We start from the raw sequence: 27,361 nt of genomic DNA on the forward strand, positions 1-27,361 counted from the left end.
GATACCTCATTTCTTTTTAGCACTGAATAATATTCTATTCTCTAAATATAACCTAGTTTACTCATTCAGCTACCGCAAGATATCTTGGCTGTTTCCAAGTTTTGGCAATTATAAATAAAGATATCATAAACACCTGAGTACAGGCTTTCGTGTAGACATAAAATTTCAGTTCCTTAAAGTAAATTCCAAGTAGTACAATTGCTGGTTTGTATGGTAAGAGTATGTTTACTTTTGTAAGACCCCACAAAACTGTCTTCCAAAGTGACTGTACCATTTTGCATTCCCACCAGCAATGAATGAGAGTTCCTGTTGCTCCACATCCTTGTCAGCATTTGGTGTTGTCAGTTTTCCAGATTTTAGCCATTCTAATAGGTGTGTAGTGGTTTCTTACAGTAGTTTTTATGTGCATTTTCCTGATGTTATATGTTGTGGATCATCTTTCAATACACATTTAGCCATCTGTATATCTTCTTTGGTAAGGTGTCTGTTAAAGTCTTTGGTCTATGTTTTAATTGGGTTGTTTGTATTCTTACTGTTGAGTTTTAAGTGTTCTTTGGAGAACAGTCCTTTATCAGATATATCTTTTGCAAATATTTTCTCCCAGTAGGTGGTTTATCTATTTTATTCTCTTGACATTGTCTTTTACAGAGCAGAAGTTTTTAATTTTAATGATAGTAACTTGAAGTAGGTACAGTAGTATCAGTCTTCCAACTTTGTCATTCTCTAAGATTATGTTGGCTATCTGGGCCTTTGGCTCTCCATACAAAATTTAGAATCGGTTTGTCGATGTCCATAAAATAACTTTCTGGGATTTTGACTGCGATTGTATTGAATCTATAGATCAAGTTGAAGAACTGACATCTTGAGAATATTGATTTTTGCCTACCCAGTTTTTTTTTAAGTTAAGTACCCACAGGTGGGGATGGTCTCTTTCTTTCACTTAAAGTGTGTTCTCTGGACCAGCAGCACTGGCATCAGCTAGGTACTTGTTAGAAATGCAGAATCTAATAGACCACATCACTGTGGAAATGTGTTTGGGGAGATCAAAATTGTCAGGGAGCAATCTGTGAGCAGCATGTTGGGTCTAATCCTGGAACAAAATTTGAATGAGGCCAGGGAACATCAATAATGAAGGCAGTGGGATCTTGTAGGATCTTGAAGAAGTTCATTTTTCTTTTGCTCAGTGCTCATATAATTGATACAATTATAAGGATTTCCATAAGCTATTATTTCTTTATACTGGTGAGATTATGTTTTTGTAGTGAGACGAAGACTCTGAATTATTATATATTTGTGAAACCCTTCTACTGGTAATACAATGGGTTTCCTCTCAGTTCTTTGTTATTTTGCAAAACCTGCACAATTGCTACATAACATTTCAGATGTTGTGTACATGGAATAGTATTTCAGGATGTCTCTAGACAACTATTTTAGCTTTGAGTTCTTTTTCGGACTTGAGATTCTAGTTTCATACACTCACATGCCTCAAATTTTTAAAACAAAGCAAAAGCAACAAAGACAACCATCCTTATTCCACAAAATATAAATGAGAAGATTGAAGCTTCCTAGAAATGAAGGAGTAAGTAGTATTTGACAATAAAGCAAGTTTCCCCTTAACTGTTCTCTATCTCAAAATCCTGTTCGTTCCCTTTGTCATGTTCACTAAATACACAATTCTTTTTAAAAATTTGTCTCTCTTACTGGAATGCACATTGGAAGAGGTTTTGTAATCTTTCTATTTTATTCATAATTGTATCCTGGGCTTAGTTCATGGTAGACACTTAACTATGCCTTAAACAAGGCATTGAGTTTAATGCTTTAAAAATAAAGCTTATTAATATTTACCCCTAGAGGGCATTTTCCTTCCACTTAAAAATATTAATTCTAGTCCTTGTTTTTTTTTTTTAAACTAGAGGGACTGAGTACATTTTATTAAGTTGCAAAGATAAAATATTTCAGATCAATCTATCATCTCAAATTATTAAGAGCTCAAAGTCTTTATGGCACATATTATATTAAAATACATATTTGAAGCATCCATGATCTATAGTTAAACTAGTTAGAATTTAAAACATTAATCCAATAAACTGTTCAGGATTTCAAACTTAGATCAACATACCAATACACACACATACATATGCAATACACATACAGGACTATGTAAAATATTTCAGTGATATAGAATAGACATAATGGCCAAAAACCATGCATCTCACAGTATTTGATAAGATTTGATGAGAGAGAAATCATTTTTAAGTTAAAAATAACATATTTTTCCATAGAAGAGGACAAAACAAAGTACCTGGTCATAATGAGGCTGTCCTTCAACTGGAGCGGCTGTTTGAATTCTCCTGGAAGCAGACGCTGAGATGGAGTGAGCCTGCAAACAAGTTGTTCATTAGGGAATGCCACTGAGATTAACCTGTGTCAGGGAGGGTAAGTAAGCAGGATTGGGAAGAGATGGAATTCATGCTGGAAGGTTGACTTCTGTCAACCTCACAAGTTGCTCTGGGGCCAAGGTGGCCCATTAGAGTGGTCCAAAATTAGGCAGAAATAGCAGGTCTTGATATTCCTGTATCTACCTGTCATTGGATGTCAGCCATGGGGGAACTGGAGCCGTTGGAAGAGTAAGAAGGTGCAGCTGGGGAATCATTCCCTAAAGAGGCTGGAAGCTAAAGTCTGGGATAACAAGCCCTTCTTTGAAGGGAGATCTGGGAAGTGCTTGGCTATGTTGATCACAGCTAAATTTTATGGAGAATTTATGCGAACCGCTAATTAAGTGAGGACTCTAGAACTGTTAAATGTAGTTAGGAACAAAGTACATTTTGTAGACCAAGTAGAATTATTTCAATGTAATGGTTCAAATAAAGATTAAAATATGGATGTTTAAAGCATATTGTGTAAAGTATAGGTCAGGGGCGTCCCTGGTGGCACAGTGGTTGAGAGTCTGCCTGCCAATGCAGGGGACATGGGTTCGAGCCCTGATCTGGGAAGATCCCACATGCCACGGAGCAACTGGGCCCGTGAGCCACAACTACTGAGCCTGTGCGTCTGGAGCCTGTGCTCCGCAACAAGAGAGGCCGCGACAGTGAGAGGCCTGCGCACCGCGATGAAGAGTGGCCCCTGCTCACCGCAACTAGACAGAGCCCTCGCACAGAAACGAAGACCCAACACAGCCAAAAATAAATAAATTAATTAATTAAAAAAAATAAAAAAGTATAGGTCAGAAATTGAGAGAAAGGTGCAAACTTACCTCGCGTGAGTGATGTTTTAAGTGGAACAAAGAAATAATTGCAATAATTTAACATTAATAAAGCTATTATGCTTTTTTATTATTTGATACATGCTTGCTCTAATTCTAAATGTTGACATTATTATGTCTTGAGCAGAGAACATTATGTTTTAACTATCAAGAGTTTCCAAATTATATAATAGCTAATTTACCTGAAGGTATTTACAAGAAGAAAGAAAAAACTAGATAAGAGGAAATAACTCTCAACCCTAAAACTAGAACTTCTCTGTTAATGTTCTCTGTCAAAAGATACTCCTTTGTCCTTTTTCCTCCTTCTTCCCACTTTACTTCTTGGAGTGTATTTTTACTTCATTTTATGTAATTGAGAGTGGAATAAAATCCTGAGGAGGAAATGATATGTTCAACAGTTCTTTAATTCAGCTTCAAAGAAATGAAGATTCTTTATTTAATAACATTCTTTCCTAACAAGTTCAAGAAAAGCCTTCCCCATGTTCTCAGTCTCTTCTACCAGAAGATGGCACTCTTGCTCCTTGCCAGGGAACCCGGAGGCTTTGCACATCTTCAGGAGTATCAGTCACAGATCTCCCCTTGAAAGCTGTATAATAAAGCAGGCGCCTTCAGCCTGTTTATCTGAACCGACTGAGATTCTTTATGTGCAGGTGCAGCTAATCCTTTCAAGATGTAATGAAGCTCAATAAATCCTCTTTTGCAATATCGTCACTGCTCTTTGAGGCTGATTTCGCTTTTTGTGAGAAGGCAAGTGCAGAACGGCTCTGCATAATGCCGTATGTTTAAGCAATAAGGAGACTGCCCCATTGTCTCATGTCAGGCTGCCTGGGACACAATTTCCTTTATCCTGTTCTCAAAATTAGCTGACGAGAGCAAGTTCCCCAGGTGAGCACAAGTTCCCCAGATTTTTTTTTTCTTAAGTAGGTGACCAGAGAACCATGCCTTCACTAGCTGTTATTCTCAACAGTACGTGCTGGGAAATTCACTGGGGCACAACATATTATCTGCCTGTATTTCTACACTGTTTCTTATTAGTAGAACAAAGTACTTACCTGCTATTCATTTCCCTTTTAGTGACTGTATAAATACTGAAGCTATACACTGGAAACTTTCAGAGTTATGATAAATATTAGAATCACTAGCATTCAAGTTTATATACATATATACAGGTAAATTGTTACAGCATTTCTTTCTTTATGTAATACAACATAACTCACCTTTTGGATTGGATATCCAGTAACCATCATTCCAAGTTAGCATTCTTTTGGTCGTTTCTTAGGAAATCTCAAATTCTCAGGTGCAGTTAATTAGAAATACTACTGCTGCTTGGCTCTTCCTGTGAGAAATAGGACACATAATAAAGAAACAGGACTTCTCTAAATTCTTATCTTGAGCATATTACAGTAGCATCATCTGATAAGCTATGGGTCTTAGCCCTTCACTCTTTAGAAAACTAGCTGCTAATGAGAGTGGATGAAAAGCAAATGCAGAAGCAGCCTGCTACTCGTGACAATTGTTCAGTGTTATGATCTTTCTCCTTTCATATTCTCCAGCTTTCCTACTGCCATTTCACTGATACTAAAACATGCTACCAGTGACTGGCAAAGAGCTAGATCTAGAAACGACATGTTGTTCGTATCCCAAGTTATCCCTCACTGTGACCATATGCTAGTTGTCAAAGGGTTAACTGAAAAAAATACATTCTCTCCACAGCAATCAGAAGAATCTTTTAAAAATCCTCAATCAGATTGAGTCCATTTTCTGCTTATTTTAAGATTTCCCAACATTTTCAAATTGCACTTGAAATTAAAATCTATATAAATCCTTATGTTACATGCCTTTTGATTTCCTCTCTAACCTGGTCTCCTACCTTTCTGCCCTCGGCCCATGGAACTCTAGCTGCACTGGCCTGACTTTGGTTTCTGGAAGGCAGCACGCTTTTTACGGCCTTAGAATCTTTGCTGTGGCCATGTCTTCTATCTTGAGCATTATTACGATCATTTGTTGGTGGTTTGCTCTTTATTCTCATTTCAATCCCAGAATCCATGTCATTCATTGACTTTCCGTCCCCCCGTTGTCTTTTTAATTCTACATCTACAGTGGATCACTGCTGTATTAGTTTCCGGCAGCGACAACAACAGATCACCACAAACCAGGTGTTACGTTCTGAAGACTGGAGGTTGAAACGATGGTGCTGGAGGGGCTGTGCTCCCTATGAGGCTGTGTGTGTGGGGGGAGTTACTTCCTCTCCTCTTCCAGCTTCTGGTGGCTCCTGGCATTCCTTGCCTTGTGGAAGCACAACTCCCAGTCTCGGCCTCCCGCCATCTTCACATGGCTTTCTTCTCTGTGTGCCTCTCTGTATCCTCCCCTCTTTTTATAAGGACACCAGTTATTTGATTTAGGGCCCAATCCAAACAGTATGACCTGTGCAAAAGCCCTGTCTTCAAATGAGGTCACACTCTGAGTTTCTGGGTAGACATGGATTTTGCTGTGGGAGGGTACTGTTTAACCCACTGTACTCACTTTGGTATTTTTATTGATCTATGTATTAATTTCTTTATTATCTTCTTCATCCCACCTACCACTAGAATGCCATCTCCCTGAGACAAGAAACGCTGTCTATACATTTATGTGTCATACTGACACAAAAGAGGAATTCAGTCAATCCTTATTTCTAACAAATGAACGAGAAAGTGCTTCCCATAATTACAGCTGAGGCCCTCAAACATTTGAGGCACATGACTAATTCCTTTTGTTCTGATTCCATGCTAAATGAAAATCTTCCTCTGCATGCTTTTCTATCTCATTCACAACTATATTTCTTGTTGAAAATTAATAAATTGTCCATTTTCTTTCCGAATTGCATTTGGTAGTCTGGAGACAGCATCCCTGAGTACACTGGATCTTGAAATCTGGCAGATCATGTTTCTGAGCATGTAAGGACCAGACACTGGACCTTGTTGAATACAAGCAGGTAATTCTACTTTATGCGGCCTTTATTTGGTTAATCTCTAGGAAATCCCTGGGAGATACCCTAACTCAACACAGCCTCCCTTTATTCAAACCTCTCTCTCCCCCAATAATAGTCAGTGGTAACAGAGGAAAACTAGCAGAGGATAAAGATAATATCATAAATCCTAAAAGGATCTTTGAATATCATAATAGGCATCATAGACGCAATCTCTCTTTTAACTCTGTGAAGGTGCATATGTGTTTCAAATTCCTGTTATGGCTGCCCTATCACAAAAGATTTCATCTTTAGCTGCACATTAATATCACTTGGGGAACTTTAAAAAAAAAAACCTAACCCCCAGGTAGCACCTTGGACCAAGTACACCATAATATCTGACCCTCAGATATTGAGGTCTCAACACATTTTAAAGCGATTCCAATGCAGCAGTGGTTGATAATCACTGCTCTATCTGATCTTCTTTCTCTGGTTTAAGTTCCCATGATTGTTGTTTCTCTTTCCTGTGGCTGGTTCTCCTAAGGTGTCTTGTGATCTCTGAAAATGGTCTTATCTGTAGTTCAGCTTCCCTTTCAGGTGTTTGGCTCCTTTAGTTTATGAAGTCTATCTGAGGGTAGAACACTCAAACTACAACTGGCTCTTTTACTACTCAGTTTTCAGTGATTCTGGTAGAAGGGCCAGATTAACCTTATATAGAGGTGTTTCTGTCCTTTTATTTTGGGCTTTTTCCCCCCCCAGTTTTTCTCTAGCATTGCCAGCTGCCTAGCTCCTTGTCTTTTGTATCCAACCTACAAGTCCACCTTGAGATAAACACTAATGCTACAGCTTATCTTGGTGGAGAGGGATGTGTCATATGCGATGGCAGAGGGACAGGAAATGTGCTTGAGCTGGCAGATAGACTATCTCCTTGGTGGTACCCTAATTTATCATACTACAGTTGTTTCAGCTCCCTCCCACTCCAGGCATCCACCATGGAATTTCTGTGGCTTTGCTCCTGTCAGGTTTTAAAAATCATACTCTTCCAAAAGTTTATTGAGCTCACATTCTTCTATTTGATCAAAATTTGTCTCCTTTCAGTCTGTCAGGAATAACTCACTTTTGATCTTCTGAAACTTTCCTTATTTCTGAGTATGGTTCTACATTTGTGCAATTAAAAACATATACATATGCAGTTCTAGGGTGCAATGTGAGGGAAGATTATAGTGTGTGGTCACTATGCCTTTTTGTCCACTGCTGTGGTATATTACATTACATACACTTGATACTGTATCTATACAAACACATTTCTCATTCATACTCAGAGATGGCACTGCTGATTATAATATACTTGATAAGAAAATTTAACACGTTTCTAGTAGTACGTGAACTACAAATCAATCAGTTAAACATCTACTGAGTACTTTCTATTATATGTTTGGAACTAAGCTAGAAGCTGTGGATATAAAGATCAATAGAGGATTTTTCCCTCTCACAAAGCTCAACATCTGGCTAAGATGCCAGTCAGATGAAAATATAGAGTATATCTCTATATAGATATATAATATAATGAGTGCTAGAATAGAAGTACATCAGGAAGTTTTTCTGAAGATAAGAAAAAGATTAAATAAAATAAATAATATGACCTACGTCTTTGAAGAATCAAGATTCAATACTTGCCTTTGCTTTTGTGTTCATTGTCAGTTTCCTCTGTGTTCCTCATCTGAGTTCAGGGACTCTCTTACTGGGAGGATAGTGGTGCTTTGGTTAAGGGTGTGTGTTTGAGTCTCTTGGCTTCTTATGGTATGGTTATCTGAGCACACAAGGCCTTTATGCTGGTTTTTCATTCTTTACACATCTGCTGTTGACTTCATCTCTTTGTCTTGTGAGCTGTGTGAAATCTTGCTTAAAATATGTCGCTCTATCTTAGCTCAGTGTCAGACTACCCTGCCTGTTGCCTTTGTTTTGCTGGAGACAAACCTGTGTGGCAGGTGCGTTTCTGAAGCAACTTTATTTTTCTGCCTGGGTTCACTACATTTGATTTTACAAACCATTCTGTTACTGGTATTCTTCATAAGCACTTGGTCCAAAATAGCCTGAGTAAAGAATCCTAATTAGATAGAGCTAAAATGGGTTTTCCTGAGCCAGATCTTATTGAAGAAACCTGTTTGTGTTTTCTCATCTGTGGTATAGATTTCTAATGCTTCTATTGTTTATGAGAAGAAAAATACATTTTAAAAGATTGCTACAATTTAATTACATAAAAGCATTAAGTTGAAGTTCCCTTTTATATCTTTTAGATAATTTAGGGTATTCGTTAGATAGTAACTTTTGGAAAGATGGAAATTATTCACGTAATATCATTGTAGATTGATGTGTTTTTAATGACATTTTACATCTTTCTAAAAATTGTATTTGATAATCTGTAATACTTCTGAGATTATTTTCTGCATATTTTTGCACAAATATTTTAATATTCCTCCATTTTCCTGTTATATCATTTTTTTTGCTTTCAATATACTGCATTAAAGGTAATAAAACCTTAAGGTAATAAAACGTATTGAATTAATTAGAAAGTACTTGATAAAACTGAGAGATGGTTGAGGTATTGTGAATTGAAATTTATCCACATAGTTTAATTCCAGGTTCAGCTTTTGCCCGAGTATTTCAGATAGTCGATATTTTTGTTACGTAGCTGACTCCAAATGTATAACTGGGTAGCTTTCAGTGTTGAGTTACTTAGCAATGAATAAGAAGACAATATCTTTTAAATAAAACAAGCTTTAAATACTTTGGAGAAAAATTCACTATATTTAAAACATAATTTTGTTGTATCCTAATGGGAAAGTCTTATTTTTAAAAAGTTTGATTTTACTCTTTTTAAAGTTACTCTTCAGTTTTAAAATATTAGGTGCTATAATAATATGTAATTAAGATTAATAGTCTTCTCATTTCAAAAGTAGAGGAATTAAAGTTCTTTTATAAATGTACTTCTCATTTGAAACCACAGTCATTTGGAGAATTCATACAATATCAGCTTTGTCAATTAACAAAGAATTTAGGGAATCGATTCAAATAAGAAAATATAATATTCAATTCCACTGGGGTTTCAGAGTTAAGAGATAGTGGCAGAAAAGAGCTGTTGTTAAGAAAATGTTCCTGCATAAGTAGATTATCCACATTTCTCCATGTTAATCTATCCCATGTATTCATTGGATTTTATATTACTTCCTTTCCCCTATCCAACCAGTTTTATTCTCTATAGCTCATGAGAAAGTTTAGAAAGAAAAGCATACTTTCTCACGGTATGTTTTCTAACAAGTAAGGCTTTAGAGGCTACAGAGATATTTCTGGGATGTAGGTTTAATTATTCAGCATTTGCTAGTGCACTTATTCACTTGTTTATTTTGGTTCTCCATTAGTGAAGGATTATAATTTTGTGATTTATGGCACCTTCTTACCTTTTAATAAAAATAGGTGAATTTACTGCATGAACTAGGTTCGTGTATGGAATCTACACGTGTCAAACACCTTGACTCTATTCATGTAATTAGAACCTCAAATAGTATTAGTTAAGTTCTATCAACTGACGCTGATTGAAACTATCATAGATTTATCATGTGTCATTCCCCCCACCCCGAGTTTTTTAATTTGAAGGACAGATGTTGAGATCCAAACGGAGTGGTGCCACTCCCCACTTGATTCTATGTTCATGGCACAAAATACGCAAGTGAAAGCTCTTATATGGTTGGACAACAGGAATCCATTTAAATGGAAGGATTTTAAGGGTCAGTTAGCTGAGAATTTCTATCATGATAACTTATGGAGAAGTTTGTTTCGTATTAAAGGATTTCTGTGTGGTATTCCAGTTTAACGTATTCACACATTTTCTGGCACGTTAGAAACACTCAACATTTGTTGAATTAATGAACTATGGTGTATATTATAATCAAAACTTAATTATTAACAATGATAAAAGGGAGGGGACATCGTGCAAATAGTGCACTATCAAATAATATAATCAGTTTTGGTACTTGTAATACGTTTTTGTTCTCCAAGTTACATCTGCCCTTCTGAGTACTTTTGCCACTTCAGTTTGTATATTAAAGCCACATGGAAAAGACTAACTTCTAGCTACAGCTGTGGAACTGCCTGGTTAACCATTATGGCTTTCACATATACACTGACCTATTTCCCATGTTACAAAGCTATTGCCATCACTAGTCAAGCTGATTCAAATTATTAGCTGAAATCTCTTTAACTCCTTCATATCTTTTGTTTCCAATTGTAAATTGTCAAGTACCATTCTTGAAGGGGAAGAAGGAATAAGATGTCTTTATTTCCATTCTTTATGATGTATTTAGGTCCAGCCAACCCCACTTATCTAACCACCTACCAGAACATCACTAACTCCTTGCCTTCAGTTTCCATACATTTATAATATATTGTGCATAATTTTGTGAACTGATACTTTCCACCATTTACTATATGCAAGATACCGTGACTCACATATTAAATACATTTTTTTAAATCTTATGGAAACCCAGTAGAACTCTATTGTTATTCCCATTTAGCAAGGACAAGTAGCTTGCTAGTAAATAACAAAGCCACACTATATCTTTCATTTAGCAAATAGTTACTAAACACTTACTATGTTCAAAATACTTTGCTTGGTGCTAAAGAAAATTGTGAGCTACTAGATACTAAAGATCTACTTGTTTAATGTTTCTTTGTCTGTTTCGCAAACTGAAATGTAAGAGCCTTTAGTATAGCAATTTTGTCTTTTTTTTACCTCTAAGTATTCAGCACCTAGGACCATGCTTGGCATACATTAGTGCTCATCAAATAGTTACTGAATGAATGAAAGAAATATGTTTTCTTGGAGTGGTGATAAGTGAATCAGGGGCATAGCAGCAGACATCATGTGTAGAAGCCATTCCTTCCCCAGGAATGCCAGCCCAATCCCAAAAGAAGAGAGAATAATTACTTTACAATCTCCTTTCCATGCTCATTATCTAATTTCATCACTTGGGTTTTTCAGAAAGACTAGATTAACTTGAGATTCCTTCAAATTTTCCCAAAATGCTAGAGGTGGAAGGCAAAAATCTCACAATGAGAGGGTTTTGCAACTGCATAACATTTGGGAATTACTGCACTATGGTCTCTAAGAAGCTTTTACTTCATGTAAGGAAACCACACAGGAGTGGGTCTCCAGGGAAGATGGCAGGTGCAGGTTGGCTAAAATCATGGAACTTTTGTTAAGTTTCTATGCTCATCTGGACTCATGTAATGTTACATTCTTCAAGATAATGACACATTGAAACGTCTTTGATTTGAAAAATAAAATGTCAAAAACAAAAGTTGCCAAGAAATTCAGACTGAGACATTTTATCATGTGAAAATGGCCTTTGCAGAATCCCTGGATACTCACATCCTGAGAGGTCTTTTCTTGAAAAGTTGACAGTCTGTTAGTGCCTGTTGGTGCTTTCCCCCAGCATGAACCCATTCTCAAGACTGAACTCTTCCTAAGTATGTTTTTAAAAGTGAACACACTTAGCTAAATATAAATTGTGCGTAACATCAGTTATGTGAAGGAAATGAGTAATCTAAACGCCTAGGATCTTTCTACATAAAAACAAAACAATTATTAAGGAGGGATTAATAGGTATGAAGTCATAGTGGGCAAGTTGAAAAAGCAGAAAGTTACCAAGCTGAAATATTTATTCCTCAAATTTCAGAAATATGTACACAAAAACATTTTATATGGGTAAATTTGTACAAATATTTAAATTACCGTGGAGAAATACTTATGTTACCTTCATACACCATAGAGACAGTGATAATTAGTATGAAAAGCAATCTATAATGAGACATGAACTCTAACATCAAAGCCTTCCACTATTTGTCCATTTCTCTGTATAATGGGGTTAAGAATGCTGAATCTCCCTGAGAGACCGAAGTTGTTCCAGAATTAGTTCTGAGATTCTTTTTTTAACAATGTGATCTATGAATTGCAGTAGTATGTAAATAACTTGTTTTCTTAATATGTTTGTAGCTTTCTATTATATATTTCAGTATCAACTCTTATCAAATTATACGTTGTAACCCCCCCCACAAGTCAGATTTATATCCCGTGTCTATCACATAATAAAGACTTGATAAATATTTTTCAGGTGAATAAATAAGATACTTCAATCTTTTCTGGTCTTTCTGAGTGCAGTGTCAACTCTTGCATAATGTAATATTATGAGTTTTTACGTATTGTAAGCTTGTGATAGATATCTGTCATATGCATTTGTTTCTGATTAATAGAGCTCAAAGGTAACATAATCAGAGTATGGTCATGGTATGAATGTATTATAGAAGACAGGATTTTTTTAAAAAGTGGGCTCGGATTATAACCATAATCCAAGAGCCTCAGTATCCACAATTATGAGCAAAAATAAAGAGGTCTCTCATGGAAAGAGAAAGTGGAAGTAAAGTGAACTTTGTAGGCAGGCAGAAGAGGCAGTAATCTGGATGAGATTTGGGGCAGAGCCTTCCTGCACCTCAAATACTTCCCTTTTAATATTTAATATTGTCACTTAGATTTTTGTAATTCTCTCACATATAGCATTTATCTTATGTTACTATGTACAACCTGGGAGGTTGAGTCACATTTTCAAATCTTTTTGGAACAGCCCTAGGATATTTATTTGTAGCATATCCTAAGGTGCTTACTTGGTTTACCTTCTTTCCTTTGTAATCAATGGAAGGAGTTTGAAGAAAGATTTGGAGGCCTCCTTTTACCTTCTCCTCTGAAAACTACACTCCTAGAAGCGAGGGAGAAGAGTTGCATTTGAGTACTCGCAAGTGAGACAGAAGAGTTTGTCACAAACCTTCATCTTGCCTGAAATGTGTCTGGGTTTAAATTAAAACTCTTTTAAAAGAGATTATTGAGGAAGTTTTTTTAAAAGTCTGGGTAGGTGTATTTCTTCTATTGTTCAATTCTATGAAACATACCAGGAACTAGTATATGTCAGCAGTAGCAAGATTGGGGTACTAGAGGATTGGGGATGGTACCAGTGAGTGGCACCAGGGACTGTTGTGGTTTCCCAGGGCGAGTGTCTGGAGCTGGATGTGTGAGTATCCGCAAAGATGAGCTCAAAGGAGTTCAGGTGATAGTTTCATAGTCAGCTTGGGCTGAGTGCAGATGTGTACAGTAGAGGCTTGGAGCTGGGTTGGATGTAAAAGAGCAGAACACACTGAAGGTGGGTTGCAGCAGGGGCACCAGTCACAGCTTGATGGACAAGGCTTTATAGGAGGAACCTACGACTGTGAGGTGCTGTATCTCATTTTATTTTTCCAAATGAATTGCCTGTAAATTTGGTGATAAAGGTGGGGCCGTTGAATTTCTCCTCACTGAAGTGTACACTCCTAGTGAAAGTGGAGCTATAACCTATTCTATTAGCTAATGGCGTATAAAATGCAAAGATGGGGAAAGTGGATAGGTGCTTGAGACCTAAACACTGTAGATTCCCAACAAGCAATTTAAACTTTGAAAATAAGAGTTCTACAAGTTACCTTCTTTAAAATTTGAATAAATAGAGAGAGGGTTATTAGTTTGGATATGTTTGAACTGACACACACACACACTATCTCACACACACACACACACACACACACACACACACAAGCACATACACACAGCTCTTTAGAACCTAGATAAAACAACCCAAGACTTGAGAATCTGTATTTCCAGCTAGACAAGCAACTCCCTGAATCAATCCCTTAATCATGTCGTTTCTCAGATTAACCCAAATTCTAAAATTATCTTCCTGTAGCTTCACTGTAAATTTCCTTTTGAGAATTTAGATTTCCTAAAGGAAAGAAGGTTAAGTTAGCTCCCTATCCACCTTCTTTTCCACTTCTCTTCCTACTTCCACTTTCTGGTATCTCCTCTGACCTCTCACCCACATGTAGCTCTTGCTTTTGCTTGGGGAGATACCTGTTTTCTCTGAAAGTGGTCAGAGTCCTCTAACCTTGTCCTATGTGGTCCTCTCTTCAGCCCCAAAGTGGAAAGGATAATGAGCCTCCTGGAAAGTGTAGTTCTTCTAATTTGCCAATACTTCCGACTGATTAAAACCTTGACCACTTTACATAACATTTATACGTTATAAGCTACTGGCCGCTATTCTATGGTGAACAGCAGCGGAACTGACCAATAAAAAACATGGATTGTTCACTGTACCTGGCCAAGGAAACAACTCCTAAAGGTTCAAGGAAACCGTCACAAATGTAACTTAGGACAACACATTTGCCAAAGTGACCTGAGACTGGAGTAGGTTATTAGCTATCAATGGAGATTTGGGGTTTTAAATTCTTTAACACTGGGTTTTGGCTAATGACATATCTGTTGATGCTATACGAGATTTTATCCAAGGGTTATCCTTTTGTGCTAAAAATATAACCTGCTATTAAGTCACATCAAGAAGCTGATACTCAGCGGTACAAAATGCAACGCTTATGTTTCATGACTCTGGGACTGTAAACTAGCACCTCTTTGGTAGTGACTTCATTTTGTCCTTACAACTGTTCAAAAACTGCTTTGGAAACATTCCTGTACCTCAAATTGCCCCCAGGCTCCCATTCCCATTGCTCCCGATTTATCCCTTTTTACCCAACAAAAATCTAGAAGTCTGTGTTACACATTAGCAAATCAGCAGTGTTTTAAGATGATTTACAGAGAGCTTAAGAGAAAACTGCACTTTTTAAACTCCATGACCGGAAACTCCCTTGAGCTTTAATTTAAAGTCCCCACTTCCTGAAATCTCATTGACATAAAACATCTAATACTTCAGTACTAAATTTTTTTTTTTTGGAAGTGATTTTTAATAGGCTCACACACTGCTGCTAATCAATAAACTATTTTCATAGAAAAAACAGCATAGAGACTTTCTCTTAAGGACAGACATTCTTTCCTTAAGAATGTATAGCTCTGTGACAATAGGTAGTCCAACAAGAAGTTCAAGGCCTGCTTTAAACAGATAGTATCTGCTGCTTTGACATGCAACAGTGAATGCAACATAAATAATATAATTCTTTCACAATCCTACTAGAATTTGCCAGGAAAGATTATCGGGGTGAATTCAACCTTACAGAAACATTTGTGATTGTACAACTATCGGTAGAGATCGATAATTTTTGCTGGCAGTGAACTGGCAAAGTTGCTGAAACCTTTGTAAGTATCATCTGGTACTTAAACAATGCACACATGGATTTTATTTATGATGCTTTTCAATAACCCTGAACTTTGGGATCAGTTGGTTGTAGTGTAAAAGGCAGTAGTAGACCACCCAAGATGAAGTGAAAAATAAATCTTGGAAATATATGGCATGTACACATGCGTACACTGTTAAAGCTGGTTATACTTTTAAGTATTAGCTCTGCACACAATACTGGGATTTAATGGCACCAAAATATTCTACGGAAATAGCCTTTGATCACTATTTTGCTAAACCGCATATTTAATTTTAAGAAGTCTTTCTGTTGGTAATCTGAGTAGTTCTATTTATAGGAAGTATTTAAGTTACTGTATCTTCTTCATAGAATTTAAATACTATAAGATTAATGGGAAAAAATGGTTGAGAAATTCAAGAAGTCACTCACACTGCTGCCAAATTTCAGGAAGCCTAATGCTGAAATATTCCAGGAAAATGTGTACCTGCGTTATCCTAGGGAATCTAAAGGAAATGAGATGATGATATTATCTATAAAGTATACACTCTCATTGCATTACACTCCCTCTCCTAAGAATGTTACTCAAAAACTAGATAAAACTATTTATACAGTTGAAGTTTTGCATACTATTTTTTAACCAAAAAACAAAAAAAACCCCACAAAAAACCCCAAACTAAACAAACACAGGGAGCAACACTTTAAAAAATCTGAAGAGTAGAAATAGCTTCCAAGTAAGATTCTCCCACCTCCAATCTAGCCTCTACCACTGATAGGTAAATATTACTTAAAATACAACAAGTTTCTGTCAATTTCCATCACAGTTATTCTTGAAATATGTAACAGTTTCTCTTAATTAGTGGAATATGTAATTTTTACCTGATATCCCAAGGCTGAGACATCTTGGTGACTGGTCTCAGGCCCCTGGAGCCCATAGACCCTGGAAGCAGATTAGCCTTTGTAGGACAAAGACAGGATAACGCCTGTGTGGAGCCACTGGGCCAGTGAAGTCTTGAGAAATCAGCCATGAAATACAGGAAAAGCGAGCTAAATGTGTGTGCCTGAAAGAGAATGAGATCCAAATCTATAGAAATGAGTCAGAGTACTGCTGATCAAACACGATCTGGGGATTGAGCTAAAATGCTAGTTCGGATTCAGTAGGTCTGGGGAGTGTCTTAGGTATCTGTAGTTTCATAAGCTCCCAGGTGATGCCAATGTTGGTAGCCCACACTTTCACCATGTGTTTTGAGTAGCTGGACTTAGTGAATGGTTGACCAAAGTAGACAAGTTAAATACAGACGGATAGCACATAAGACTGGGATCCCCAGAAGAATAAAATGAGAAAGTAGATAGGAACCCAAGCATTCGCACTGTTAATAAAAGAGATGATACCGGTGTTCCTGGACGCTTTTACTTCCTTTGAAGATCCATGCACTTTCTTCCCTTGCCTTCCCAGCTCCCATTCTCTCTTGCATCACACTCTCACAATATTTGAGATTTCTCCTCCTTATGCTCTTAAAATTTCTTATTTTGGAGCAGTATCTTCCCATCCCTTAATGTTTTGTTAAATATGTTAAGTCATCATGTGGTCAATAAAAGGAAGCTGAGCATACAAGGTAAGTGGTGTTGTATTCAGTGCAAGGCATTTAAACATAGCAGGACTGATCAGATACTGAGAAACACAGAGCCTGGAGAGATGTCCAGAGAGTAGACCTAAATTTGAGGTATAAAAGAAACTCTAGACGTGAGGACACGGGGAGGGGGAAGGGTAAGCTGGGACGAAGTGAGACAGTGGCATGGACATATATACACTACCAAATGTAAAACAGATAGCTAGTGGGGAGCAGCCGCATAGCACAAGGAGGTCAGCTCGGTGCTTTGTGACCACCTAGAGGGGTGGGATAGGGAGGGTGGGAGGGAGACGCAAGAGGGAGCGGATATGGGGATATATGTATGCATATAGCTGATTCACTTTGTTGTACAGCAGAAACTAACACAACACTGTAAAGCAATTATACTCCAATAAAGATGTTAAAAATAAATAATAAAATAAAAATAAAATACTTGTTTTGCAATTTATAACTCCAAAAATAAAAAAAAAGTCTAGTTTAGTTTTCTCTGAAAATCATCTTCAGTTCTACCATGAATATATATACTGCCCATTGAGTTTTGAACTTAATGGTCTTTTCATTTAGGGACAGTATAAAACACTTTTTTACAGTCCTTATTCTTTTCCCCCTTCCAGCTTGTCTAATATATATAGTAGTCTTTTCTAGGGATCAGCCCAAATGTTCTCTTGAAGTTCATATGAATAGAATAATTCTACTTCAAAGCCTGCACTGTTATTTCATCTCTTTATGCTGCTTTTTATCAATTTCCAAGATAGAGTTGAAGGAGGACAGTGCTTCAAACAAAAAGCAACTCTTTAAGGAGAATTACCAAACAATTGGACCCAATCAGTGTCCACACTTTCGGAACTTTTATCGATTCCTATCAGACCTCGAGGCCCGTCAGATGCTTCTGAGAACTTCCTGTTAGTGAGCCTCTGGACCACGTCACAGCTTGGTCTTATTTTTGCCTAACAGTTCCGCTGTGGCTTTGCCTCCCACAGTACATGTGGTTTACTTCTTATGTTCATCCTTAGCTTGGCAGGGTTACGAGGTCTCATGTTTCTTTTCATCTCTACTTTCTAAAGGGAGTAATTTTGCACAGATTATTATCTTTGGAGGTGCGAATGATGGTAGTGCTCTTTTTCATGTGTTCTTTAGAGACTATGAGTAAATGCCTGTTCTTGTATTTTAAATTACATCTTACTACAAGAAATAAAATTTCTTCTATACAATGTATTTTCTAACTCTGATTCTATTTTTGAAAGTTCTTTATCAGCACATGTGATTGCTCAGACCACATCTCAAGGAGTTTTCATATATAAAGGCACACAATGCAGTATGGTTTATATACTTGAGCCTATATAAAAAGAATTATTTTGTTTTCTGGAAGAGGGTTCATGAAATAATGTATAGAGAAATGTTTTCTTTCCAAGCTTGAAAATGCTAACTGTGGAAACCATATATAAAAAATACATATATATATACAAGTGATTACTTAGTACAGAACAATTGGGTTATTCACCTTTAGAATACATCTTCTGTGATGATGATGGCAGACAGACAGAAGCCCAAAAAACTGGGAATTAAAAGTTGACCTAGATGGAAACTAAGATAAATCTGTTGTATATTAATTTAATGAGGTTTTACAAGAGGATAGAAGTCAAACACATAAATTATTTATCTTTAATTGGGAATCCCCTAGAATATCTTTTGAGAATTCTTATTCAAAAAGGCAAGTAGAAAACTGCTCAAATGAATAGTATAAATGAGAGAAATTATTGTTATTGTTACAATTATTACATTAGAATGGAAGAGGGAGAAACTGTAAGTACAAGAAACCAAGACAAGAAGTGGAGGGATGAATGACTAGAGAGGGTGGCAGTAGACATGACCAAGAGCATTTTTTTATTCTTTCATTTAACAAGGAAGAGCGTAATTTTTTTTATCATTGTCAGGACAGAAATAGAGAAAAGTGAATAAATGTCAGTGTTAGCAGTAAGTGTCATATATCAATGTTAATTATTACCCCAACTCTATGAATAAGCTCTCTATCATCTCTTTTATACTGATGAATAAAACTGAGGTATTATCTATTTTATAGATAGGAGCACTGAGGCCTAGGGAAGTATTGATTAAAAAAAAAAAAAGTCCAAAGACACCCACCAAGTAAAGGAGAAGACCTGGCCTGTAAAGCCCCTTGACTGTCTATCTTGCCTTATGAAGAAGGCGTTCCCTGCTTCCTTGGTCAACTCAGATCCTGTCCCCTCCTTCATCTTCTAAAGCTTTTGGACATCATAATCTTTCTTTGTTTCTGTACAGCTTGGTATCTTAAATAATATTTACATTAACTACTTATCTTTCTAGAAACACAAGTAATCAGGGATTGTACTTGGGTTAGAACTCTATTTCTATAGCTTTTGGTTGTGTAAATTGGGTAATTATAATAGTTATCTAACCACTCTGTGCCAGAGTTTCTTTATTGATTAAATAGGGATAAAATATAGGGTTTGTGGAGCTGTTGTGTTAATTATATAAAGCAATACAAATAAAGCACTTAGTAAAGAAAACAGTATGTTATAAACACTTAATATCATTATTGCTAGTACTACTGTATCTATGATGACTACTACTTTTAATATTAGTTATTTCTGATGCTGTATAATATTCACCAGGTAATAAATTTAATCTGCTTCCTGAACCAAATACAGTAAAATTAACTTCAACAAACATACACTTAGAATCAAAAGTAATGCAAAGAAAATGAGCAATGTTTCTGAAATTGGTAGATGCCAACAATGTAACATAGAGGTACCATCTTTAGTCAGTGTCTAAATTCAAGTAGAATTTATTAAATGGTATGTGGAGATCTGTATTAATTTGTTGACATTTACCAGCAATTCAGATCATTGCATATAAAATATTTGAGGACTTAATAAAATTCATTCTTTTTTAGAAATTCAAAGGTGCAACCCCCCTAAAAATTGACATGCAGTAAACAAATCCTAAAGTGGAAAAGATGTTTGATTTTTGACACAAAACTGTCTAAAAAAGTGTAAGCCACTCTGGACTTAGTGATTAACAAAACAGTCAAAACATTAAGAACTGGGCTACACAAATAACATGGATTTTAAAAATCTGTATTTACCTGACATCTAATTCTTCAGTGAGGTTTACAAAGAGAGGATGGAAGTTGAATCTTCAAAATTACCCAAACTGTGATGACTTGAACACATTTATGAAAACTTTTGCTTAGGTACTGTATAAATAAACACTGTGTCTACAAGTATAATGTTTAGATTAAGGGAAATAAAATACATTCTTTTTGTTATAGGAGAAAAAACTTGACAGTATAATATAACGGTGGGGTGGATTTGACGGATTCAAGATGTGACTGTTTTTTTTAACTTTTTCTTTTTTTGTTTGAAAAAAAAGGAGTCTTTTCCTGTCAAGTACGTGTGCTAACTTCACCTGCATCATTGTTTAACTGTGAAGTACTCCATCTAGGGCATCCACTGAACAAATACAGGTTTCCTATTTCAATGCTATCTTTGGTGAAGTCTTTTTTGTGAGGTTCCTTGCTAATTAGCTAGGCAATGTTGGACGCTGTGACCTAGCAGTCTAGTACTAGATGGGTAAGTTAATGCTGAAGGTAGGTGAAATATAAGAGAAAGAGAGGGGCCAACCTGATGAAGCTATCTTCTCTCAGCCATTCATCTGTGGAATTCCAAATTTCAGCTGGCCTGTGGTCACTTGAACTAGCAAAGAGATTATGGCATAAAGATTAATTTGAAGGTGATCATGGGAACACAGGCCAGTGCTATGACTCCAGCTGAGTGAAGACAAAAGAGGTCAACGTTAAGAGGGAAGACAGGTAGGGAGAGGGAAGGGTGGGTAGGGAGTATAAAGAAGCAGAGTGAATGACACCATGTGCCAGTGATGAGAATATGAGCTACAAATAGAGGACAATAAGCCAAAATCCAGTAAAATCCAAACAAATTGCACCACTTTGACTCATAATAGTGGGACATTTTACTTTTATGAATTCCATGCTCTTTCCATTTGGAATATTTGTTCTCAAAATAAAAGCATTTTTTCATACCTTTCTTCCAATCCCCTTATTCCTTCTGCCCAGACTGACTTCTTTTACTTCATCTGGGCAAACCTGTCTTATATTTCATTTCATAGCTTGTGTCACTTCTTTTCTGAAGCTTTCCATGATCTCTCTCACCAAATTAATTCTTCCCTCCTCTTTGATCCCATAGCACTTTAAAAGAAAAACAAAAATCTGAAGTATATTTGATTTACAATATTGTGTTAGTTTCAGGTGTACAGCAAAATGATTCAGTTTTACATATATATTTCAGATTTTTCCATTATTGGTTATCACAAGATGTTGAATATAACTGTGTTATACAGAAAATCCTTGTTATCAATTTTATATATAGTAGTGTCTATCTGTTAATTCCATACTCCTAAGTTATCCCTCTTCCCCCCTCCATTTCCCCTTTGGTAACCATAAGCTTGTTTTTGAAGTCTGTGAGTCTGTTTCTGTTTTGTAAATAAATTCATTTGTATTATTTTTAGATTCCACATATAAGTAGTATAATATTTGTCTTTTCTCGTTTGATTTACTTCACTTAGTATGATAACCTCTATGTCCATTCATGTTGCTGCAAATGACATTTCATTCTTTGTTATGGCTGAGTAATATTCCACTGTGTGTGTGTGTGTGTGTGTGTGTGTGTGTGTGTGTGTGTGTGTGTGTGTGTGTGTATGCCGTATCTTCTTAAACCAATCGTCTGTTGATGGGCACTTGGGTTGTTTCCATGTCTTGCCTATTGTAAATAGTGCTGCTATGAACATTGGGGTGCATGTATCTTTTCAAATTAGAGTTTTCATCTTTTCTGGATATATGCCCAGAAGTGGGATTACTGGATTATATAGTAACTCTATTTTTAGTTTTGTAAAGAACCTCCATACTGTTCTCCATAGTGGCTGCACCAATTTACATTCCCACCAACAGTGCAGGAGGGTTCCCTTTTCGCCATACACTCCAGCATTTATTATTTGTAGACATTTTGCGGACCGGGACACGAACCTGTGTCCCCTGCATTGGCAGGTGGACTGTCAACTACTGTGCCACCAGGGAAGCCCCTCTGCCCATTTTTTGATTGGGTTGTTTGTTCTTCCGATATTGAGTTCTATGAGCTGTTCGTATGTTTTGGCTATTAACCCCTTGTTAGTCACATTGTTTGCAAATATTTTCTTCCATTCCATAGGTTTTTTCATTTTGTTGATGATTTCCTTTGCTGTGCAAAAGCTATTAAGTTTGATTAGGTCCCGCCTGTTTATTTTTGCTTTTAATTCTTTTGCCTTGGGAGACTGATCTAAGAAAATATTGCTATAATTTATGTCAGAGAATGTTTTGCTTATGTTCTCTTCTAGGAGTTTTATGGTGTCATGTCTTATATTTAGGTCTTTAAACCATTTTGAGTTTATTTTTGTATACAGTGTGAGAGAGTGTTCTAAAAAAGGAAATAAAAGGTGTCCAAATTGGAAAGGAAGAGGTAAAACTGTCGTTATATGCAGATGACATGATACTCTATACAGAAAACCTTAAACACCACACACAAAAACTATTAGAATTAATAAATGAATTTAGCAAGGTAGCAGGATACAAGATTAATATACAGAAATCTGTTGTATTTCTTTATACTAACAGTTAATATGAGAAAGAAAAAGTAAAACAATCCCATTTAAAATTCAGGTCAAAAAATAAAATTCCTAGGAATAAACCTAACCAAGGAGCTGAAAGACCTATACGCTGAGAACTATAAAACATTGATAATGGAAACCGACGATGATTCAAAGAAATGGAGAGATATCCCATGCTCTTGGATTGGAAGATTAATATTGTTAAAATGGCCATACTACCTTAAGAATCTACAGATTTAATGTGATCCCTATCAAATTACCCATTACATTTTTCACGGAACTGGAACAAATAATCCTAAAACTTATATGGAACCACAAAAGACCCAGATTGCAAAAGCAATCCTGAGGAAAACAAACAAAGCTGGAGGCATAACCCTCTCAGACTTCAGACAACACTACAAAGCTACAGTAATCAGAACAGCATGGTATTGGCACAAAAACAGACATGCAGATCAATGGAACAGAATAGAGAGCCCAGGAATAAATCCACAAACCTATGATCAATTAATCTTCAAAAAAGGAGGCAAGAATATACAATGGAGAAGACAGTCTCTTCACCAAATGGTGTTGGGAAAGCTGGCCAGCCCCAGAGCACTTTTATTATGAGTTTGCATTTGTCACTCATCACAGTGTAACCTGATTCTTTCCTGCAACAATATAAAGAGATCCTTCCCTGTGTCAGTCATCATGCTAGGCACTGAGGGCAGAGATAAATTAGATACAAACCCTGCCCTCAAGGAGCTCACAGTCTAGAAAAGGTGACAGGGCTGGAAACAAAGAAGTTAAACTCTTCTGATAAGTGTGGCAATAAAAATTATATACAAGGCACAGATTTAGTGCAGAGAAGATGGTTAGTTCAGTGCAGGAATGGGAGGATCTGGAAAGCTTGGCCAGATAAGATGATGGTAAGTCAAATTACAATCTGTTTTATTTCATTGGAAGCTCTTGAGGACAAGGGTTATGCCACATTCATGTTAGCATCCTCATCACCTACCAGTGCCTAGCACATAGCAGGTAGACAAGACCTATCAGTAGAATTTAATAGAAAGGGTAGGAATCTGGTTCTCAAGAACAAAACGTCTAAAAGCCCAAGTAGGAGAGCTTTGGAGTTGGTGAGCATGTCCACATGCTGGGAGCATGGTGCATCCCAATTTCACAGAGTCAGAAGTTCCTCTGCTCGGGACCCTTCCTGATCTCTCCCTGTGTACTTCTTTATTATCAGCTGGGTCTTGGTGCTCCAGCTGGGTGTCAGGTCTGTGCTTCTGAGGTGGGAGACATTGGCCCACCAGAGACTTCCCGGCTCCAGGTAACATCAAATGGCGAAAGCTCTCAAAGAGATGTCCATCTCAATGCTAAGACCTAGCTCTACTCAACGACCAGAAAGTTACAGTGCTGGACGCCCTATGCCAAACAACTAGCAAGACAGGAACACAACCCCACCCATTGGCAGAGAGGCTGCCTAAGATCATAATAAGTTCACAGACACTCCAAAACACACAACCAGATGTGTTCCTGCCCATTAGAAAGACAAGATACAGCCTCATCCACGAGAAAACAGGCACCAGTCCCCTCCACCAGGAACCCTACACAACCCACTGAACCAACCTTACCCTCTGGGGGCAGACACCAAAAACAAGAGAAACTATGAACCTGCAACCTGCGAAAAGGAGACCCCAAACACAGTAAGCGAAGCAAAATAAGAAGACAGAGAAACACACAGCAGATGAAGGAGCAAGGTAAAAACTCAGCAGACCAAACAAATGAAGAGGAAATAGGCAGTCTACCTGAAAAGGAATTCAGAGTAATGACAGTAAAGATGATCCAAAACCTTGGAAATAGAATGGAGAAAATACAGGAAATGTTTAGCAAGGACCTAGAAGAACTAAAGAGCAAAAAAAAAACAATGATGAACACCACAATAAATGAAATTAAAAATTCTCTAGAAGGAAACAATAGCAGAATAACTAAGGCAGAAGAATGGATACGTGATGTGGAAGGTAAAATAGTGTAAAAAACTACCGCACAGCAGAATAAAGAAAAAAAGAATGAAAAGAATTGAGGACAATCTCAGAGACCTCTGGGACAACATTAAATGGACCAACATTCGAATTATAGCAGTCCCAGAAGAAGAAGACTAAAAGAAAGGGACTGAGAAAATATCTGAAGAGATTATAGTTGAAAACTTCCCAGTATGGGAAAGGAAATAGTCAATCAAGTCCAGGAAGCGCAAGAAGTCCCATGCAGAATAAATCCAAGGAGAAACATGCCAAGACATATTAATCAAACTATGAAAAATTAAATACAAAGAAAAAGTATTAAAAGCAGCAAGGGAAAAGCAACAAATAACATACAAGGGAATCCCCATGAGATTAACAGCTGATCTGTCAGCAGAAACTCTGCAAGCCAGAAGGGAGTGGCAGGACATATTTAAAGTGATGAAAGTGAAAAACCTACATAACAACATAACTCTACACAGCAAGGATCTCTTTCAGATTCCACGGAGAAATTAAAATCTTTACAGACAAGCAAAACCTAAGAGAATTCAGCACCACCAAACCAGCTCTACAACAAATGCTAAAGGAACTTCTCTAGGCAGGAAACACAAGAGAAGGAAAAGACCTACAATAACAAACTAAAAACAATTAAGAAAATGGTAATAGGAACATGCATATTGATAACTACCTTAAGTGTAAATGGATTAAATGCTCCAATCAAAAGACACAGACTGGTTGAATGGATACAAAAACAAGACCCGTATATATGCTGTCTACAAGAGACCCACTTCAGACCTAGGGACACATACAGACTGAAAGTGAGGGGATGGAAAAAGATATTCCATGCAAATGGAAATCAAAAGAAAGCTGGAGTAGCAATTCTCATACCAGACAAAATAGACTTTAAAATAAAGACTATTACAAGAGACAAAGAAGGACACTACATAATGATGAAATGATCAATCCAAGAAGAAGATATAACCATTGTAAATATTTATGCACCCAACACAGGAGCACCTCAATACATCAGGCAAATGTGAACAGCCATAAAAGGGGAAACTGACAGAAACACAATCATAGTAGGGGACTTTAATACGACACTTTCACCAATGGACAGATCATCCAAAATGAAAATAAATAAGGAAACACAAGCTTTAAATGATACATTAAACAAGATGGACTTAATTGATATTTATTGGACATTCCATCCAAAAACAACAGAATACACATTCTTCTCAAATGCTCATGGAACATTCTCCAGGATAGATCATATCTTGGGTCACAAATCAAGCCTTGGTAAATTTAAGAAAACTGAAATCGTATCAAGTATCTTTTCCAACCACAATGCTATGAGACTAGATATCAATTACAGGAAAAAATCTGTAAAAAATAAAAACACATGGAGGCTAAACAATACACTACTAAATAACCAAGAGTTCACTGAAGAAATCAAAGAGGAAATCAAAAAAATACCTAGAAACAAATGACAATGAAAACATGACGACCCAAAACCTATGGGATGCAGCAAAAGCAGTTCTAAGAGAGAAGGTTTTAGCAATACAATCCTACCTCAAGAATCATCTCAAATAAACAACCTAAACTTACAGCTAAAGCACTTAGAGAAAGAAGAACAAAAAAACCCCAAAGTTAGCAGAAGGAAAGAAATCATAAAGATCAGATCAGAAATAAATGAAAATGAAGGAAACAATAGCAAAGATCAATAAAACTAAAAGCTGGTTCTTAGAGAAGATAAACAAAATTGATAAACCAATAGCCAGATTCATCAAGAAAAAAAGGGAGAAGACTCAAATCAATAGAATTAGAAATGAAAAGGAGAAGTAACAACTGACACTGCAGAAATACAGAGGATCATGAGACATTACTACAAGCAACTCTATGCCAATAAAATGGACAACCTGGAAGAAATCGACAAATTCTAAGAAAAGCACAACGCTCCGAGACTGAACCGGGAAGAAATAGAAAGTATAAACAGACCAATCACAAGCACTGAAATTGAGACTGTGATTAAAAATCTTCCAACAAACAGAAGTCCAGGACCAGATGGCTTCACAGATGAATTCTATCAAACATTTAGAGAAGAGCTAACACCTATATTCTCAAACTATTCCAAAATACAGCAAAGGGAGGAACACTCCCAAATGCATTCTACGAGACCACCATCACCCTGATACCAAAACCAGACAAAGATTTCACAAAAAAGGAAAACTACAGACCAATATCACAGATGAACATAGACGTGAAAATATTCAACAAATACTAGCAAACAGAATCCAACAGCACATTAAAAGGATCATACACCATAATCAAGTGGGGGTTATCCTAGGAATGCAAGGATTCTTCAATATATGCAAATCAATCAATGTGATACCCCATATTAACAAATTGAAGGATAAAAACCATATGATCATCTCAATAGATGCAGAAAAAGCTTCTGACAAAATTCAACACCCATTTATGATAAAAACTCTCCAGAAAGTGAGCAAAGAGAGAACTTATCTCAACATAATAAAGGCCATATACAACAAACCCAAAGCAAACATCATTCTCAATGGTGAAAAATGAAATCATGACCTCTAAGATCACGAAAAAGACAAGGATG

General features: G+C 36.7%; 1 protein-coding gene across 6 annotated transcripts in view; it reads right to left on the reverse strand.

Moving 5' to 3' along the window:
- SEMA3A (semaphorin 3A) overlaps nucleotides 1-27,361 on the reverse strand; it is an 859,827-nt gene that overhangs the window by 24,073 nt on the left and 808,393 nt on the right. The window contains exons 23-27 of one of the 6 annotated variants that reach the window (XR_013829779.1): nucleotides 16,302-16,483; nucleotides 15,855-15,928; nucleotides 12,936-13,018; nucleotides 4,480-4,598; nucleotides 2,303-2,380 (exon numbers count right to left, since the gene is read on the reverse strand). The gene's annotated coding sequence lies outside the window, so the exon portion shown is untranslated. Of the gene's footprint in view, nucleotides 1-2,302; nucleotides 2,381-4,479; nucleotides 4,599-12,926; nucleotides 13,019-15,854; nucleotides 15,929-16,301; nucleotides 16,484-27,361 lie in introns of all 6 variants that reach the window. The other 5 variants (XR_013829780.1, XR_013829776.1, XR_013829777.1 and 2 more) reach the window with 5 other exon arrangements.

This window comes from Stenella coeruleoalba (genome assembly GCF_951394435.1).
Source record: "Stenella coeruleoalba genome assembly, chromosome: 9".
In the NCBI taxonomy this organism is placed as follows: Eukaryota; Metazoa; Chordata; class Mammalia; order Artiodactyla; family Delphinidae; genus Stenella; species Stenella coeruleoalba.